This window comes from Castor canadensis, chromosome 19 (assembly GCF_047511655.1).
Source record: "Castor canadensis chromosome 19, mCasCan1.hap1v2, whole genome shotgun sequence".
NCBI lineage: Eukaryota > Metazoa > Chordata > Mammalia > Rodentia > Castoridae > Castor > Castor canadensis.
The window spans coordinates 33491699-33511889 of NC_133404.1; the positions used below are offsets into that span (position 1 = coordinate 33491699).

The 20191-nt window shown below is 38.4% G+C and overlaps 1 long non-coding RNA gene across 1 annotated transcript in view; it reads left to right on the plus strand.

The window, feature by feature from the left end:
* The first annotated feature begins 8858 nt into the window (after window positions 1-8858).
* Window positions 8859-20191, plus strand: part of LOC141419240 (uncharacterized) — a 55518-nt gene continuing 44185 nt past the window's right edge. The window contains exon 1 of the long non-coding RNA XR_012443992.1: window positions 8859-8959. This is a non-coding gene — a long non-coding RNA (uncharacterized lncRNA). The remainder of the gene's footprint in view (window positions 8960-20191) is intronic.

Genomic DNA, 20191 nt, shown 5'->3' on the forward strand with positions numbered 1-20191 from the left:
AGGAGTCACAAAGACAGCATCTGAGGGAGGGCCAGGCCTCAGGAGGTTTCAAAGTCTGAACTTTTCCCCTAAGATTTTTCTGCATGTGCAGGGAGCACCAGCTCCCACTGCCACTGTGGTGACAGAAGAAGGGAGACAACAGGAAGAAATGGAGGATGGAGGAGCCAAAGCAGATAGGAGGCAGGTGGAGGTCAGGTATAGCCACTGTGATGTGGCTCTCCTAGTCATGACAAGCACCCTCTGTTGTGACCTTGCTTACCAACACCCCCATTTTGAGGATGAGAAAGCTGAGGAAATAAAGGTTAAGTTTCCTACTCCTAGTAAATGATGAAGTCAGGCCCTTGGAAGCTGGAAGTCATATTTTGCTAGCAGGCTCCCACTGACAAGTCTGTGATCTGATTGAACTAGGGGAATTGGTGGAGGTGTGTGAAGAGTAACCAAATACCTTTAGGGCCAGGAAAAATTAAGAATTTAGGAGAGAATGAAGCTGTACTCCCAGGACTTCAATAGGAACAAAGTTTTCAAGTGTCACTCTAAAATTGGTAAAGAACTTGCAGTGGTTCCTCTCACCCTGTGAGAAAAATGAGGAAAAATATTACTGCCATTTTATAGATGTGGAAACTGAGATTCAGAGAAATGAAGTAACTGAGCCAAGTGCAGAAGAGGTACAATTCAAGATGTGACACTGCTCTGCTTGCCTGAAATCCAGTTCTGCCAAGGTAGTGGATATTCTCTGATCAGAGTGCCCGTTAATCCCAAACTCAGGTTGACTGAGAAGAGGATAGGACGATATCCTTTCCCCTTGTAGCTGGTAGTTCCACTTAGGAGAAATGCATGTTGAAGATAAAATAGTAGATATTGTACAGATGGGAAGAGAATGGAGATTTTCATGTAGGTCTCAGTTTAAGCATTAGATTTGGCAGAAGAGGAGAGGTAACTGCGATTCAAGATATGAAGCAAACGTGATAGAGAAAACACTAAAAATTGTAAAGTTGTGAGATGAGGAAGAAATGCAGGAAGGACGAAAAATGGGGTCCAGGCAAAGAATGCCTGGCACACAAGTTGGAGAAGAAAGACGTGGGAAAAGAAAGTAGGAAGTGAAAATTGAGGGAAAGTGACCAAACGTATGACTGGGAAGTTGTCCTCAAAGTGGAAATGTGGCCTGGAATTTGAACAAAACAAGAGGATATAAAGTTGGGGGCAGGAAACATCTGTCCAAGGAAGGGTGTGGGAGAAGTCAGAGCCACACCCAGATTGGAAGATTCCGGAAGACTGATGAGCATAATTGTTATCAGAAAATAAAACAGTATCTGTAAGTTCTAGTCAAAATAAAAGAAAAAATAGTGGGATGAGAAAAAGGAAGAACAAGAAAACCAGTACTGTTTTTTAGAATTTGCTAGAATCATCATAGAAATGTTGGCCTTTGAGCTATTAGAGCAATATTTACTAAAAAAATAATTTGCTAACAGACCCTCTGCCTATCTTTTATCTATCTATCTATCTATCTATCATCTATCATTTACTTACTTATTGAGACAGGGTTTCACTCTATGTTCTAGGCTGCCCTAGAAATTTTCCTTTATCCCTAGATGGCTTCAAACTCACAATTCTCCTGTTTCAGCCTTGTGAGTGCTGGGATTACAGATATGCACCACCATTTTGGCACCTTTTCTTTTTATTTTTAAGGACCATTTGTAATAATTTTGTGGAACGATGATTTTAGGAAAGTATTTTGTAAAATGCTATCTTGGTGGCTGTGATAGTCACTTTTTTGTTATGATGACAAAACACCTGAGAAAACCAACTTGAAAGGAGTAGTGGTTTGTTTTGGGTCATGGTCAGAGGTTGCAGTCCATGGTGACTTGGTCTAGTTGCCTTTGGACCTGTGGCAGGACAGTACACCATGGTACTGCATGGGGAAGTACCTCATGGAATGGGAATGCATGGGGAAGAATATTCATTTTATGGCAGCCAACCCACAAAAAAAAAAAAGAGAGAGAGAGGAAGAGGTTGTGTTCCCACAATTCTTTCAAGGGCACACCCCCAGTGACCTATCCTCTCTCCATTAATCCCCATCTCTTAGAGGTTCTACTAACATCCAATAGCACACAGCTAGACCAAACCTTTAACACATGGGCCTTTCTAGGACATGGAATAGTGGCACTGGTGGGCGTTTTTTGTTTTTTTTTTTTTGTCCTTACAACCGATCTTCCCTAATTACAGTATTTTTGGGTTTGGAATGGTGGCTGCTAATTCTTCTGAATCTTGTTGTTTTCACTGGTCGTTCTATATGCCTCTTCTCTTAGCATATGAACTGAGAATCCTGACTTGTTAAAATTCTGCTTAAGTGTCATAGGATTTTAAGTGTTAGTTGTTAAGATTCTTCATGAGTAAATGTGCGAGCCTGGCGCCCTAAAGCTTTCACAGCTATTTTGACTGCTCTCAGGATTTTCTTTGCTTACTTCCTCAGTTCTTAGCTTCCATTCAGAAAACAGAACTTTCCAGCTAATTGGCCTTCAAATACTTGAAGCATGATTGTGTTATTGCTACTAATAATATTGGCATTGCATAAAAGCAGATTACACACTACAGAGGACCTTAAAAGAAACAGTTAATCCAGCGATTACACTGCATATTTGGAGGACTTTTGCAAATTTTTATCATGCATACACACTCATCTGATGTTTGTAAAAGTGGTGAGCATTTTATGTGTGAAATGGTAGTGAACCTTATTATAAAATACATGACAAGCGCTAGAGTGGTTAAAAAGGCCAAGACATCAGGCATGATCAAACACATTCCTGTCTTTCTACATGTTCACGAGAGAAGGGTGTAAACTCACTTGTGGAATTTATATGTTGCCACAAGTGGATATTGTGGAGGCATCTCACTGGGGATTTTGCTGTGCCTTTCATTTTACACATCCTTTTGGAGTAAAATTTAAACAGGAAATGAATTGGTCTCTTGCCATGGAGTACAGCTCTGTCACAGTACATTCTCTTATTCTTCGACCCAGTGGTTACACCCAAGGTGCTTCTGGGTGAGTTTAAGGCAGGGCACTTCAGGATCTAACAGTTACATTAGAGGAAATTAAAAGCTAACATGGCCTCACACTTGGAAGGCTGAGGCAGAAGGGTCAGTTGTTCAAGACCAGCCTGGGCTACATAGCAAGACCCTCTCACTTACAAATACACAAACATCCACCAAAAAACAAGCTAACATAAAAATGGCCAAGGAAATAATGGTGTCACTTTGTGCTGCATTAAGAATATTTGTGTCATACTCTTCTCCCCACTTCATTATGAAGATTTTTTTGAAAGTACCACCATTTAATATGAGTGCACTTTCTAATAAAAAGCTTCACGGAGGTATAATTGACATACAATCAACTGTACAAAAGTAAAATATGCAATTTAATAAGTTTTGACATAGGCATAAATCTGTGGAATCTTTACTACGTTGAAGATAGTGGGCATAAAAGTTATTTTGAAAGTAAATTTTATTGTGACAAAACTTAAATGTATGAATTGAAAGAATTACTAACCGTTCATGTACCCACCACTTACTTTCCACAATGGACATTTTACTCATCTTGCTTAACTACAGACCTTGCCATCTGTTGATCTCTGTATCTAATCACCCAATGATCTTGATTTTCTGATGTATTTCAAAGTATCTCAGGTATTGATTCCACTGAACATTTTAGTGTGTAGATCATTCACTACAGTGTAATATTTATTTACACGTAGTTTCCAAAGCAGATGTAATATAATGTAGAAATCATCAGTGTATATTTTGATGGATTTTGGTAAATAAGTACATCTCTGTCACCCAAACAATTGTCAAGATCTGGAATGTTTCTGTTATCCCAGGGAAAGCCCAACCCTCATGCCTATGTCAGCTAATCCTGGTTCCATTTTCCCCAAACAACCATTTTTCTGATTTTTTCACCATATATTCATCCAAACTATTTTAGAATTTCAGAGACATAAACAAAACAGGAAGAACAATATGTGGTGGTATGGGTCTCTACTACAGTTGTTTTCTTTTTTATTGCTGGGTAATATTCTATAGTATGAATATAGTTCTGAGCCCTATTTTAAGAGGAATAGAATATGCATTACACATGAACTGTCACATAAGACTTTTCAGGATGATGAGATAATGAGAAGAGAGGAGGACTTGAGATATTTTGCCATAAAAAAGAGACTTTAGGAAAGAACATAAGAACTTCAAGTAATTAGATAAAGTAGGGGTAAGCAAACATTTTCTGTAATGGGACAGAGTAAATATTTTAGGCTCTGTGGGGCCATATGGTCTTTATTGCATCTACTTAATTCTGACCTTGAAGAATAGTGAACACAGCTATAGATAATATGTAAATGACATTTCATTTATGGACACAGAGATTTGAATTTTGTATGATTGTTACGTGTCCCAAAATAGTCTCTTCTTTTGGTTTTTTTGCAACCATTTGAAAATTTGGTATCCATTCTTAGCTCACCGCCCATAGGAAAACAGATGGTGGGCCAGATTTGCCCCATAAACCATAGTTTGTTAATCTCTTACATAAAGGACTATCAGATAGAAGAAGAAATAATTATTATTCTCTCTGCCTGGCTAGTGGGCAGTATGAAGACTCAAGGAGGCAGCTTTTGCTCAGAAAACTGGAGAGATCTTTCCATTAATTACAGTAGTGTTGAAATGGACTTTAATTCCTCATCCTGTCTCTGTCCGTTATTCCTATTGGTAACACAAGGTTAAATGAGCCGGCCTGTGTAGTTCAATTCCCCAGCTCTTCTTTGTATAGCTGTGTGACCTCAGGATCTCTATTTAGTTCCTTTCTATGTCAATTACTTCATCCATAAAATAAGAGTAATAGTAGAACTTACTTCCTAGAGGCATTTCAAAGTTTCTATAAGTGAGTGTATTCAAAGTCCTAGGGATAAGGATGATTCACCAACAGTATTCAATATGCTTAGTACAATGTCTGGTTCATAGTAAGTATAAAAGAAGTGTTTATCATGCTTGTGGCTGTTATTATTATTCTTGCCACTGGGAAACTAGATCTGCATGTATGTCAATCAGCTTTCTGTCACTATGACAAAATACCTGAGAAAATAAACTTATAAGGAGCAAAAATTTATTTTGGCTCGTGGTATTAGTGGGCTAAGTCCATGGTTGCTTATCCCTGTTGCCTTTGAGCCTGCAGCAAAACAGTATTTCATGGTGAGGAGGGTGTGGTGGAGAAAATTGCTTACCTCCTGGTGACCAGGAAACAAAAAGAGAGGAGAGGAAGGGGCCAGCATTCTAATATTTCCTTCAAGGTCTTGTCCTCAATGATCTAACTTCCTCTCAGTAAAGGTTCTACCTCTTAAAGGTTCTACTTCCTAAAGGTTCTACCATTTCCAAACAGAACCACAAGCTGGTGGGCAGCATTTAACATGGGGGCCTTTGGGAGACACTGTGAATACAGAGTGTAGCAGCAGGTGTGAGAATTTTATTGAAGGAATTCTTACTTTTTATGAACTGGATCTATTAAGATCTACTTTTCTTGCCTGAACAATCAACATTCTTTTGGAGTTAGTGCTCAACACTTCAGCCCTGAGACTCCACTGTTGTTGAAACCTGAGAAGAAATAGCACCATACTTCTAGTCGTTAATATTAGCCTAGCCCACATAATAGGGTAAAAGAATATTTTGCTTCTACTTGACCTCTCTTGACCTTGGATCTTGGACTTACTTCCTAGAGTATCTTACTAAATGTGGACATTGTCTAGTTGTAATGCTACTTTAATTCTTTCTCTGCATGAAAAAGTGGGAGGTGTAGGGATCTTTGCTTTGAAAAAAGAAATATATCGGATGAAAAGTGTCATACATGGACCCTATGGGATGCACTCACTTATTAGGCAAGAATAACTCAGTAGTTATGGGAGTATTATGTGATTGTGTCTGAGTGTCATGTGACCTTGTATGACTGGTGCTCCAAGCCCAATCATGATACCTGGTGTATCATTGGGAAGAGAGGAATTAAGGTAGAATCCACGATGAGAGAATCTCCATTATACCTCCTTATTCCCCCGGTTGTATATTGTTGGCTTTGCTTCATCTTTAAAATTTGTTCATACAAATCTGGATATTTTTCAAAATTTATTATTATTATTATTATTTTTAGAGACAATCTCGCTATATAGCCTGGCATCCAGCCTCAGCAGCCCCAGTACAGGGATTATAGATTTGTCATGCGTGGTTCAAGCCTGTGCATTGTCATTGATGTTTTTGATTCTGTCATCTTCCTTTTCTCTGTTAGTTGGCAGAAATGATGGCCACAATACCTAAGTAAGTACAATATGAAGCCACAAAATAGCACTGGAAGAGATCTGTGGGACTGTTTATGGCAACAATTTCACTTTACAAATGAGGAAGCTGAGATACAGATAGGATAGAACCTTATGATTCCAATACAGTGCTCTTTTTATCACACTACATTAGTCTTTGTTTGTAAGCAGAATCTGATGCTGGATAATACGAGGCCCAGAAGGACACAAGCCTGTCCTTCATGTCTGAAATGTTGAGTTTTAGTATTATTTCCAAATACAGATATACAATAACTGGAATTAATACTCCCTAAAATATTGCATATTCTCAGACAAAATTAATAAATAGCAGATATTCAAACTGAATTCATTTTAACAAACATGTTTGGGGATGTCTTTATCTTTTGTTATTGGAATCTCAAAATACGACATTGTTCTCAGTTTGTGTATAATTCCAACAATTCCTACTTATGAAATCATAGCATTGAAACAGATATTTAACCATCTGTATGTCCATGTGGACATATGATTTCAGGAAGAACAGATAAAGACACAGAGCAGCATCAAAGTAGACCTTGACTGACATTAGATGATTAACAAAAAAAAAAAGTCATCATGGAAACAAAGAAGAAATTAAAGGAGGGAAGAAATGATAGGTAGAGAAAGAGGAAGATGGTAGACCTCAGAAATTCCCAAAAAGGAAGGGTGAAATATAAAGCACTTTGGTGAGGGGGAGGCTCCCAGCCTTTTAACAGAAACACAATTGGGGTGTTCCCAATACCCACCCTCATCATTTAATAAAGATTTCTCGTATGTCTCATGTGCTTTTTAAAGCATGAAAGGATTTGAGTTGATTCTTACCATTTTCCAATTTTACCCAAAGATGAGAGTTAACAAGGCTGTATATAAACAACATCTTGGGAGTTATTATTTTTTGGAGTAAAGAGGATTGCCTCCTAATTAGGTTTTTTTTTTTTTTTTGCAATTCTTGTGCTTAATTCATATCACTTTGAATGCACTTCAATGCTCTCCATATAAAAAAGGGTTTTAAACTATAATATAAAGTGACACACTGACATCTACTAAATTCATGCTTCACCCAAATTCTTTTAAATAAAGTATTATGTCTATAAACTTGGGAAACTCTTTGCAAATGGGGTAAAAGCTAATGTTAATGCTTTAGTCATTCATTTAAAAGGAAAAATAAAATTTCTTTTTTTGAGGAGAATGAAGAATTCTTCGAAAACAAGTTGAAGGTATAAAACTTGTTTATCGATGTAGAGACTCCAAGATCACACATGTCCATTAGAGGTATTCAGTACGGGGTCATGGAGGGGTCTACAAGAGACAGCCAATTAAATGTCTGTTTTTTCTTTCAAAGTCCTGTCTGTTTCCTTCACCCTCTTCAAAACACCCTTAAGTAGACATATATATCATGAGGTTAAAAAAAAGAAGAAAGAAAAGAAAAAAAAAAGGCTAAGAACAATGAGAGCTTTCTTTTATTATCCAGTACTCATGTGCATTTTAAATACTCATCATTATCAGAGAAAAATGGAGCCAAATATCTGATAAGAAGATGTGCTACACGGTAGAATAATATTCCATTTTGTCAAGAATTAGGCAGAAGAAGGTGAGGGAGTGAAATAGCTGGTTTCCCACTGTGGAAGAAAGATGACTTCAAAGTTGTACCAAAAGTATTTGTTTAGAGTGGGGAGGATCAAGACTTTCTGGTATTTACAGCGAAAAAACAACAACAACCCAGCCTATCTTTTAGGAAAGGAATGCGTGGTTAAATTGGCTCCGCTGGTCCTTAGCAACCTGAACTCAGAGGCCACATTTTTTCCTCTCTAAGAAGCAAGAGGGAACTTGCAAAGTATGTAGCTTGTCGTGAAAAGGGTGCAGTGAACTTTGCCCAGGTCTGCAGCCAGCTCTGAAATCTGAAACTTCAGAAGTTCCAAGCTGATGTTTTCCCTCCCCTCCTTCCTTTTTAATCCTGTGCATTTAGTGCTTTAGCAAACTCTCTTGGCCTGGAAGCCTGAGTCTCACTACTAAGAGAAAACTTGTTCTCTTCGGTGTTTCTGGTGTCATTAAAAAGGAAGCACTGAACACAAAGCAAAACATTAGACACAACTTTACGATGATGGTTATTATATTTGCTCTAGGCTAATATATCTGGATGACTTGCAGAAAGGTTTTCCTTTTTCTTTTTTTCTTTGATTTAATTTAAAGCTAGCCTTCACAGTGTTTGGGGTACCCTGTGCAGAGATGCTGTTGTTTGGAAGCCCGCTCTTACCTTGTTGGAAGGGAGGAGGAATCACGAAAAATCCTGTATTTAGGGTGCTTTCCATATGAATCTTTTCACAACAGCAAGTTACTTGGTAACTTGAGCTGGGCTCGTTCCTGAAATTCTTTCACATAATTGAAGATTAATTTGATTCCCCATATTGTGGAGGGTGGTGACAGTGGGGGGCTGGGGTGGGTGGAAACAATTATTCAAATCACAAAGAAGTAGGTGTGCCTTAAGTGACTGTTCCATTACTGCTCATGAATGCTTTCCTGGCTAAGTCTTCATCGAGCTCTGGGCTGCTGGCTGGGATCCTGTGGGGCAGGAGGAGAATACCCTGCCAATGTTGGCAAAGCAGGTGAACCTCAGAAAAACCTCAATATTTTGTAAAGAGACTTATATGTAGTAATGGCTACTCTAGAATCCATTAACGCTGAAACAAGCAGACTCAAGGGCTCAGCTTTCTCAAGTGTCTAATGTAAACAATATGAAAGTCAATAGTGGGGGACATTCCAAGATAGTATTAACACAATTGATTTATTGATGGTTGCACAATGGGAGGTTATCTTTTGTTAATTGACTCAGTAAATAAGCTCGCAGGCGTCAGTGAATGGGGGGGGAGGGGGGAGGAAGCAACCAGCCAGGGGAAAGGTGAGGTGAGGCACCTGGATTATAACTTTTTTCAACTCCCAGCCTGTCTGGGTGAATTCCAGACCACATCCTCTGCCAGTCTCAAACTAAGTTTAGTGATTTTTATTCTGCCCAGAGCTTGGCATTTTTCCTTCATGAAGGGAAGACTTAAAGGTCAAATACTAAATAGTTGTCATTTAAAACTTTTGCTTTGGAAAGATACAATGTCTATCAATTTTAGGGGTGTGTGTGTGTGTGTGTGTGTGAGAGAGAGAGAGAGAGAGAGAGAGAGAGAGTGACATTGAAAATCCACCAATTTGGTTTATTTACAAAACTAGAAATAGTGGGGAAGATGCACACTCAGCCTGGTGAGGTTTATAACCTCTGAGCAGTGTTTGAACTACGGGGAAAATGCACTGTTAGTATTTGGCAGTTATTTCTACAGCACATTTAAAATAAAGGCTACTACTGGTAGCTCCTCCTGGGAGAAAAAACTTTAAAAATTCTAGCCAACTCCTCGTATCAACCAGTTGAAAGTGGGACTGCATGGATAGACATCCAACATTGTGAACCTGTCTTAATGGATAATTTTCTGTACTTTTCCACTTTCATCAGAGATAGTTAGAAAATTAAAATTTCTCACTGTTCATCTCTTTGTATCTTCTGAAACATTCAAGAAACAAAAACTTCTCCTTTCAAGCTGGTGTCCCCTCTTTCTCCTAAGGCTCCTCTTTTTGGACCTGATTGTGCTCTAAGCTCTGACTTTCCTCCTTCTCTTTCCTCTGCCTGCTTCCCTGAATCTCTTCCAGCTACTGGCTGTATCTCTGCAGAGAGGGCAGAGCCTGCATTAATGTAGCCACACCAGCAGCAACTCAAGGTTTCGCTCCACCTGTGAACTTGTCCTTGGTTACCCTTTCCACCATCTCCTCCCTGACTTCCCTATGTCTATGTATAACCTTTCTCGACCCCATTCTCCCACTGTTTTGGCACCCGAACCTGGAGTTCACCTTACTTCTATACTCCCTTCATTTGTACATCCAGTAAGTGCCCAAGTCTTATTGATTCTGCTTCTTTTACTCATAGTTCATGCCCTCTGAACTTGGGCCTCTGAACTAGAATAAACTGGTCCCAAGATTGGCACACCATAAATATGCAATCAGTGTCCATTGAATGAAGAAGTGAGTGATCTTGCCTTTAATCAGGGTCTGTGCTACAGAAATAATCTTCCATGTCTTTGCATACTACTACTGTATTATCTTTCTTGATAACCATCTCTGATCATATTATTTCCAAACTGAGAAACTTTCAGCATCTGGTTTTCTCCTGGGTTTAGTGTAAACCACTCTTTTTTTTTTTTCCCAGACATTCACAATGTATTTTTCCTATGCTCTTTCACCAAATTCCTAAATATACTATGCTCAAAACAAACTAGAGATGGTCTCAGACTGAGGATGGTTTATCTTACAATTTTTCAGTTTCGCAATGGCACAAAAGTGATAACATTCAGCAGAAAGCATACTTGGTCTTTTCTTAGGCTAGCACTATGTAGTCCATACTGTCTTGTTATCCTGGGCAACAGCAACGAGTCACTTCTCTGTCAGCCACATGATATTGAGGGAAAACAGCCAGACACTCTACAGTACACTGTGTTGCCAGTGTTTTTTTTTAATCAGTTATTCAATAAATAATTATTTGAGATAGTCAATACTTTATTATTAAATAGGCCTTGTGTTAGATGATTTTAACTAGAGGTTAAAAATGTAAGTATTCAGAGCATGTTTAATGTAAGCTAAGCTAAGCTAGGATGTTCATTTTCAATTTACCATGGTTTTTTGGAGATGTAACCTACTCTAGGAGTGCCTGCCTTACTCATTTCCCTCCAAACTCTATATTTTTCTACCTCCACATCTTAACTTGTCTTTATTTCTTCAACCAGAATACTTATTTAACTATCTTTAAAGTTGAAATTTTGCTGTTTTTTTAAAGTCCATCTCAAATGCCACCCAGTCCATACAGTTACTTTTGGTTCCATATATCTTTCTAATTTAATCTGTATGTTTTCTCCCTGTTGGAGCATTTACTGTATTCAGCCTGCTCTATAAATATTTCTATACTTGGTTTATTCTTTCTAGTAGAAGAGAAATGACTGGTAGACAGGTTCTAGATCTTACTTCTTTTTCTGAGGCTGATTCTAATGCCCCACACATAGTAGGCACACAGAATGCTACCATTGAATTGCATTTACTTTTTACTTCTTTCTCATTGTTGCAAGATGTGTGTGTTTGTGTGTGTGTGTGTGTGTGTGCTCTTTCCCATTGACCAGCCACTTAGCTCCTTTCATCTTGAAAAACACATTTATTAATCCTTATTTTAAACTACTCTTCAGGACAAATCAAAGTATGGGGAAAACACTCCTTCAGTTTGGATCTGTGAAACAACTCACTTCAATTTTGTTCAGCTTTCTGCTCTTTTCCTGCCTTCTTTTCAGTGTGGGAATTAGTTCCACTATACACAGAGCTGCCTGCAACTCGAGATGCAAAGTCCAACACTGTGGGCCACTTTTTAGAAGCATGTGGTCATTGGGGAAACAAAGGCATTCCTGTTTCCTCTTCTCAATAACAATTAAGACATCAGATTAATAGAATCTTTAAATTCTTGTACGATGCTTGCAGAATCGTTTGTGTTTGCTTTAACACAAAGGGATACTTTCTGAACCCTAAAGGTCACCACGAAATAAGAGAGAGCCAGATTATAAATGTGTGCTGGTAGATTTTTGGAGAATGGCATGTGTCCTTTGCAGTGTGTTCTGGCTTGGGAATGACTTGGCATGGCAATGCTCTGTGATTTACTCCCAAGAGGCATTTCCTGGGCTAGGAGTCCTCAGTATTGAAGGGACAAGCCATTAGGAAGAGGGGAGAGCCCTGGGGACTGGGCAAAGGGGGTGGCAGGCTTCTCGGTTCACATTCTAACATTCACTTAATGAGTGTAATGTTCTTGCTAATGGGATTTAACCACAATACCTATCCCTAATCTTGTCACCAGAAAAGGTAGACTGCATGCCCGTTTTTTCAATACCGTCTGCCTGGTAACTGTGCAGAAGTCTGTTCTCCCAATTTTCTAAGTGGTAATCCTAGAATTATCTTGGCTCAGAAATAAATGAAGAACTCGTGTACAAGACTCAGATTTCCCTACAGGGGTTGAAACCGAAACAAGGATTAGTGCCAGTATATAAAACCTCTCAAGCAATAGACAACATGTCAATTGCAGAACACTCTGCTGTAGAAGGCCCATGGTTCTTTTCTTTTATAAAGCTGGAGATCAAGTTTTGGTAGGGAGTAAAAAGCAAGGCAATTTAGCTCCTTTAAAGGGTTGGTAGTTGGAAGGACAGATCTAAATATAGCTGTGTCTCTGTCTCTTCAGGAAGCTAAAGCAACTAGACAATTAAATGTTTAATATGTGTGTTTGTGTGTGTGAGTGTGTGTGTGTGTGCAGGGTGGGATGCAGGAAGAGGACCGGGTAGGGAGAAGATAATATAGGCCTTAGAAAAGAATCTGTTTGGGACAAAAATTTTCAAAACAGTCACCCAGTGTCATCTTAGATGAAACAGTCTGTTGACTGGCCACCTGTTGCACATTCACATTGCATGCATTTATTTTGATGTGGAACAGACAGAGCTGAGTGACTTTGAGTTAGCTAATAGCTAACATTCCAGGACCCCATAAAGTAACGGTAGTAATAAGCTATCGCCAGTTATCAAGTGTCTGCTATGTACCAAACATAGCACTTTACTTCCCTTCTACAATTTGGTGCTGACTACTGTATTCTGAGAAGCAGACAAGGAGACAGTCTTGCCCAGGACTACACACCTGCTAAATGGCTGACATAGATTGGATTTAGTTCTCTTTCTGACTGTGCTTCTCTACCCTGCCTCCTATACTGTTTCCTGCTACACTGGAATTTCATGATTTTAAATTCACATATGAGAGCATTTTGACTTTCCCAGAGAAAAGGCAAAACACACACACACACACACACACAATATACACATACCTAAATGTGTATGTGTAAATCTACATTTAAATCTACATTTCAATGGCATTAGTATCATTAAGAAAAAAATAATGAGGGACCCGCATTTACATTTTAATTTATATCGTGATTTCCTGGAACTGTTACTTGAACTCCTCTTTTTAAAAAATTCCTTTTCCCTTCTTGTATTTATGATGATCCCTGGAGGTTGTGCTGTGTGCATGTCCTAGATATGTGATCATGGGGGAGGGGAAGAAACCAGTAAGACAGAAATGTGCTAAGAAAAGAAACAGCTGAGTGGAAACCAAGTGACTGTTGGTGGTCATTTTTCTTCCATCTTGCATGGCAAACTTAAGACATAATTCAATTTGGCATCTTTAAATTTAAACCCGGGGTAAATCAGGTCCATAATGGCCAATGAGTCCAAATGGAAGCTGCTGATTTATAGAAAAGTAAATATTTGACCTGATCTAAACACAAAATTCTTCTTCTATGAGTGAAATTTAAAATCTCAGAGCATTTAGTGCAGAGTGATTTTCTCTTTTCTTTCTTATCCTCTTTCTGAGATAGGTGGGAATCAAAGATTGCACCTGTAAGAACATTAATGATGTTTTTTTGGGAAAAATCCTAATACATGCACAAGAAATATGTTTCTTTGAATGATACAGTTGCTAGTTCAATGCTTTGTATGAAGCAGAGATTCAATAAAAGTGTTTGAAAAATCAAATTTAGAAATAAATATTCAGTATGGAGGGCATACCAAGGTCTTTCTCAAAGTAGACAAAGGAATATTTTCAATCTCACTGAACTTCTTTGGACAAGATTCTCTCTTGGTGTCTGCTGACCTCTAATATTCTATGAATCAACAACAGTCACATTTCCTTTCATTTCTGGGCTCATTCCTTGAGGGATAAGGATAAAATGGTCAAGGATGCCAAAATCAGTTGTTGAGCCCAGATGTAGTGATAGATATAAAACAGAATCTTCTCCTCTTGGATCAAAGGGAGAGAATGCTTAGATCTGTTTGAGTTTGAAGCACAGGAAGAGGAGTATCAAAAATCATGGTGAATATAAAAATCTAAGCTTATTACAGAAACCTGGGAAGCAATTCTCAAGAGAGGTTCTTGCTGCCAGTTACCTGGGATTATTTAATTACTGGCAACTCATGATTACTGTGAAGGAGAGATGGAGGGAAAACTCAAACAATGAATGTTGCAAAACCATATAAATTGGCTTGGGAATATTCTGTATGATTTTTTTCCCCCTTAGAAATTTGACTTCCTAATTATGTTTTGCTTAGTTCAATATTAAAAATTAGCTGGCTTCCCCAGAGTAGCTCTGAAGTTAAACTGTGAAGGGAGTTGGTTCAATAGCATGCCAATTGGAATATGGCAGATGAAACATTTTCTGGCACTAATATGGCAAATAAAACAAAATATAATAAAATCATGAAGTTATTTTAAACTTAAAGAAAAGCATAATCTCGAGTACCTTACCAGCCTTCCCATATAGCTCAAAAGGCTGTAAATATTTAGAACAATTACATAAATGAAATTATTTTTGCTTAGATATGCATGTTTTTATATTGGGAATGTCCTGGTCTCATCCTTATCCCTCTTGGCAGCTATAGTAAATAAAAAACCCAAATCTCTCAGACTCAAGCAAAGTGTCTGGCACCTAATGGGGTTGAGAATATTTGTTGAATAAATAAGTTTTCTTGCTTAGGATGGGTCTCATTGAGTAGCTGTGAAGCAATACAGTAGGCTAGATTCAAATGTGAGAGGTGGTTTAGGAATCTTGGATTCTTAAGGCCATAAAATCGTTGTCATAGGGGTTCTCAATGGAGCTTGCCTCCCTCCATGTCTCCCTCCTTTCTTTTCCCTCCTTCCTTCCTTCCTCCCTTTCTTCTTTCCTTTCTTCCTTCTCTCCTGCTTCCTCTCTCCCTCCCTCCTTGTCTTTATCCCTTCCTCCCTGTCTCCCCTCATTTCTTTTTTCATTTTACAAAATTAAAGTTATTTCATATTCTAATTGTTCCTTAAGTATATAAAAACTAGCAGTAGGCACATATTCTTGAATCTTGTGGCCCTTATTCAACTGCAAATCCAAAACAAATTTGCAGACTCAATTAGAACAAAACGACAAACTCAACATTCAAATTAACAACATGGATTTAAAATGATGCAGGACTGTTTTCTAATATTCAATTGCACTCATGGCCTTAGTATTATACCAACTGTAGGCTGAAGATGCTTGATTTTATCTTGCCTATGTCTCCTTGTGATACATAAGATAATTCTAACACTTAAACTACTGTAAAGCTTTGGTTCACAGAGAATGCCAGAACATCACTTGACCTTCACTTGGCCCAAATTCATAATTCACTTGTTGGAACAGAGTCAAGTTTGTGATGCTTGATGTATATATAATTTTGAGGACTGTTTTTAATAAAAAAAATGAAAGATAGTGAAAACAGAAATGGTAGAGCCCCTCTCAGATTGGAAGGAAACTGCACAGGGGACATGTTGAAGGTAAGATTTCATGCGGTTCATACTAAATCCACCTTGTTTGTGGATTAAGTACTTCTCTGTTTTCTTAGTACCAATAAAGGAGTATGGTCTGGCCACAAAGAGGAATAGCATTTTCTTCCCATTTTAAGGTTATAACTTTAAATATAAATTAGTAATTTGAAAGATTATCCTTTTTTTCTTTCTTCCTCCCTCCCTCCCTTCATTCATTCATTCCTTTCTTCCTTCCTCTTCCCTCCCCCCTTTCCCCCTCCTCCTTCCACTTTCCCCTCTCTCCCTCCCTTCCCTCCTTCCTTCCTTCTTTCTTTTGTTAAAAATGTTTTTCAGACATGATTTCCTGTTTTGCTCTAGTAGGTCTCAGACAGCAATCCTACCGATCTCTCCCAAGTAACTGGGACCACAGGCATACACCAGCATCCCAGCTTGTTTCTAAGATAGTGTCCCCCTGACTTTTTACCCAGGTTGGCCTTGAACCACGATCCTCCTGTCTCTGCCTACTGAGTAGTTGTATTACAGGTTTGCACTACCACATCCAGCTTTTAAAGATAAAAACAGAAAATTATATATTTTCATTAATAACACAGAGATGATTGAGAAAATTTTTGTACCAAATATTTTTCCCGTGACAGATTCTCAGGAGGAATTGTACTTAGAGATATCAAAATCTGGAGTAGAAAAGAGAGGTTATCAGTTCACTGGAACAACTTTTCCTAACCTGTCTGACTTTCTCACAGTTGGAACTTTGGGCACAGGCACCATGACCTAGTGTGGCTCCTGGCCTACTGACAAGATTAGGAGGATCTGTGGGCAAGAAGGGCCAAAGTGAACCTCAGGCCAATTTTTCTCTGGGGGCCAGAGGAACAAATAGAATCCAGAGGTCAGCATCTGCTTCAGGGACAATGTCCCAGAGTCCAGTAGTTGCAATCAGGTGTGTTGTAAGTCAGAGCTGGGAGGCGATGAGCAGGCCCAGAGGATATTGAAAGGTCACTTGGACAACAGAAACCAGGGTTAGGAAGAATTCAGAGCTGTGATATAAATTGGCAGGGCAAGGTAGATATAAATATCACCAACCAGCAAGTTGAATTCTTTGGGATCCAAGGTCTTTCTGCATTCCTTTGCTGGTAGGATTCATGTCTACAAGACTGTCTTGGGCTGAAACCAGGCATGAGGACAAGAAGTGGCTGTGGCTTTTCCTTACTGGGGAGAAACAGGAATATTTTTTTTTTAACCAGAGTAGATTTGGGAACTAAATTATTACAATCATGATCTAACCTCTCCTCTTGGGCTCTCTTCCTTTAGGATAGGAGCGTGTTCTGAGATGTCTCTCTAGAAAGAATCTGCAATGGTGTAGGCATCAAGATGTATATTCTCATTGGAGCTTTGTTCAGGAAAAAGTTGGAATATTTTGAGTCTTGTCATCAAAGTCTCCTAATTTTCTAACTCCCTATCTTATGGAGTTACTGTGATTTCAAGTGAGATTATACAAATGTAAATATGTTCATTCATACACACAGACATACAGATATATACACATATTTTGGGAGTGATGAAGAACCACCATACCCCAGGTTAATAAAATTCTCTTTCTTTCTAATGGAGGTCCTGATTTTTATGTTACCTGAAAAATGGTTCTCAAGTGAGATTCTCTCATCTGACATTTGATCTTCTGTTTTTTTTATTTATTTGTTTTTTGTTTTCTGCTTTGGAGTGACAAATTATTTTACTGGCGATTTTATATGAGAAAAACTGGTTTCAGAGAAGGGAGCATTCCTCAGATTTAAAATGAGTTCCTTTCTTTGAAATTCAGCTGTTAAGAGCTACTAGGTCAACTTCTTTGTCTATCAAGTAGGTCTTTAATATATCACTCAACTGACACTTGGGTAGACTATAAACTCCCAGTCACATGAGGTCCTATCAGTAGCAATTAGCTACTCTGTTTTGGTGAGAAGGTAGCTGTGGGCTCATTCACTTTAAAAAAAAATTTTGGGGGATTTGAAGGCTTAGGAAGTAAACAGGTTGTTTTATTTGGGGATACTTCTCTGAAAGAGGTGGCTGGGTTCATCTGATGACATTCCCTTTACCAGTAATTTCCATGATGTCAAGGGCACACTGGAGATTAAAAGGGATTAAGACCTGCTGCACAGTCCAAGCATCACAGCAAATTGACTTGACTTGGCAGGCTACACCTCAAATTGGCACTTTTTCACTACATAATCATATGCAATGCAGGTTTATAGTGTTAGCTGGTCTATTTTCACAGAGGCCAAGAAATCTTAAGCAGGCATAGTGGGAGGTGAAAGAGCCTGTGAGGGCAGGACCATCAAGATCTATCAAGAAGCATCAACATTAAGGCAAAGCATTTTTTCTATTCTGTTTTTTTCATGATGTTTCAGAAAAGAGTTTACTTTTCTGCTTATCATCCCTTCCTCAACTCCCACCTTTTCCAGATACGTCTTAAGACTTTTTTAGCAGCTTATGTTCTTATCAACTCTTTGACTCTTCCAAACAAGGAGGCAGGTTTGCCCAGGAACTTCAGTGAATACAGATGAGTTTATGTTTTAAAACGGAAACAGCTGGATGGCCAAAGCCAAATGGGGAGGCAGCTCTTGTTTCATTATTAGCAAAGGGAAACCAAGGGCCCAGAGAGAACAACTGAGTTGGCAACCATGCCAGGAAGAAGCAAAGGAAACACATGATCATAAAGAACTAATCATGAAAAATGGAAAGCAAGAAAGAGCCAAAAACAACAAGCAATAAATAGATCTGGAAGGGGGCAGAGACGAAGAGGAATGCAAAGTCATGATCAGGAAAGGGGCAGCAAAATCATGTTCATTTCATTGGGAAAACTTTTAAAATGAAAAATCACTACAAAGTCCCACAGGCATGTTTCGAGATAAACTCTTCAGACCCAAACTTTAATTCTTTGTGTCATTTCAGTGCATGAAAAACCAAAAACAACCAAAAACCCAAATGGAACGAGAGAGAGAAATTTAATGTATATTGTCTCAGGGTGGTTGGTTTCTTTCCACTAGTCTTATTTTTTTTCTTTTGGTGGTACTGGGGTTTGAACTCAGGATTTTGCACTTACTAGACAGGTACTCTAATGCTTGAGCCATGCCCTCAGTTCTTTCTGTTCTGGTTATTTTGGACATAGAGTCTCTCTATTTGCTAAGCCAGTCTATACCTTGGTCCTCCTTTCTTATGCTTCCTGCTGTGGCTGTGGTGGCAGGCACATGCCACCACACCCAGCTTTTTTCTTTTAAATTAATTTCTTCCTAATGGTGGAAGGGCAAGAAAACAATTAGTTCGGCTCTGTAGGTTCAAATACTACATCCAAACTGATAAAACAGGGCTTTCTAAGAGTAATTTCTTCGTTCTATTTCTAATTAGAAATCTCGTTTACATTTTGTTTGTGTCATAGTTATCTAATGTCCCTTTGTCATGAGAGGTGATGACTCAGGACTCACAGGTAACACCTCTAAATATTTTCTCATGAAATTAGCATGTACTTAAGGAGGACTTAAGAAGAAAGACAGATCCTAGCCTATCATTCATCCTAAAATCTGTTCAACACAATAAAATATACAAACACGACCAATAGTCCAGGCAAACCTAGAAAGAAGGTATTTTTTTTTCAACTGTTTAAAGTTTTACCAACATGATGGTACTGACCTTTCATTGGGGGGCATGCTTATTAGTTTTTTTTTTAATTGGCTTTTAATAGCAGCATTTGTTTAAGAAGTAAGAAAAACACTTGGTGGTGCCTTCTGGAATGTACATTAATCTTGTTAATGACACCACAATTCATGGTTGGCAAAACAGGACTTTTGAATCAACCTGGCTTTTTTTTTTCTTTTTTCATAGTTATACTTGAGAAATAAAGCCAGGGCACTAAAGGTACAAGAAAAGTGTATGAAGACAGGATACAGGATTTCCTATGATTTTATGTTGTTCTTAATTAGGAAGTATATTGGCAACAAATGCTAACATGTGTTAGGATGTTTAGTTGTAGCCAAATAAATGTTTTCTATTACAACTCTGAATCCCATGCCTAGTTAGAAACCAAGCCATTCTGCTCATGGGTTACAAAATCCCTTTACAAGACATCTCAAGGGCCAAATTTTTTGTTGGCTCACAGAGCAAAACCACTTTTACCACATGTTTTCCTGAAGGGTCATCTCCAACTCCAGGTGGAAGACAAAAGTTGAAGGAAGATGCCCTTTGATTTTGGAACTGTGTTGCTTGGTGGTAATAAGTGGTCTTAACCATCATACTCAGTTTAACCCTCAGTAGGAAGTGGGTTTCAACAAGCTATGACAGCACTCTCTCAATTATATTTTCTTTTTGTTAGCTGAAATTAGTTTAATGAGATTGCCTCATTTGTTTTTAACTTTGTTCTACAGAGA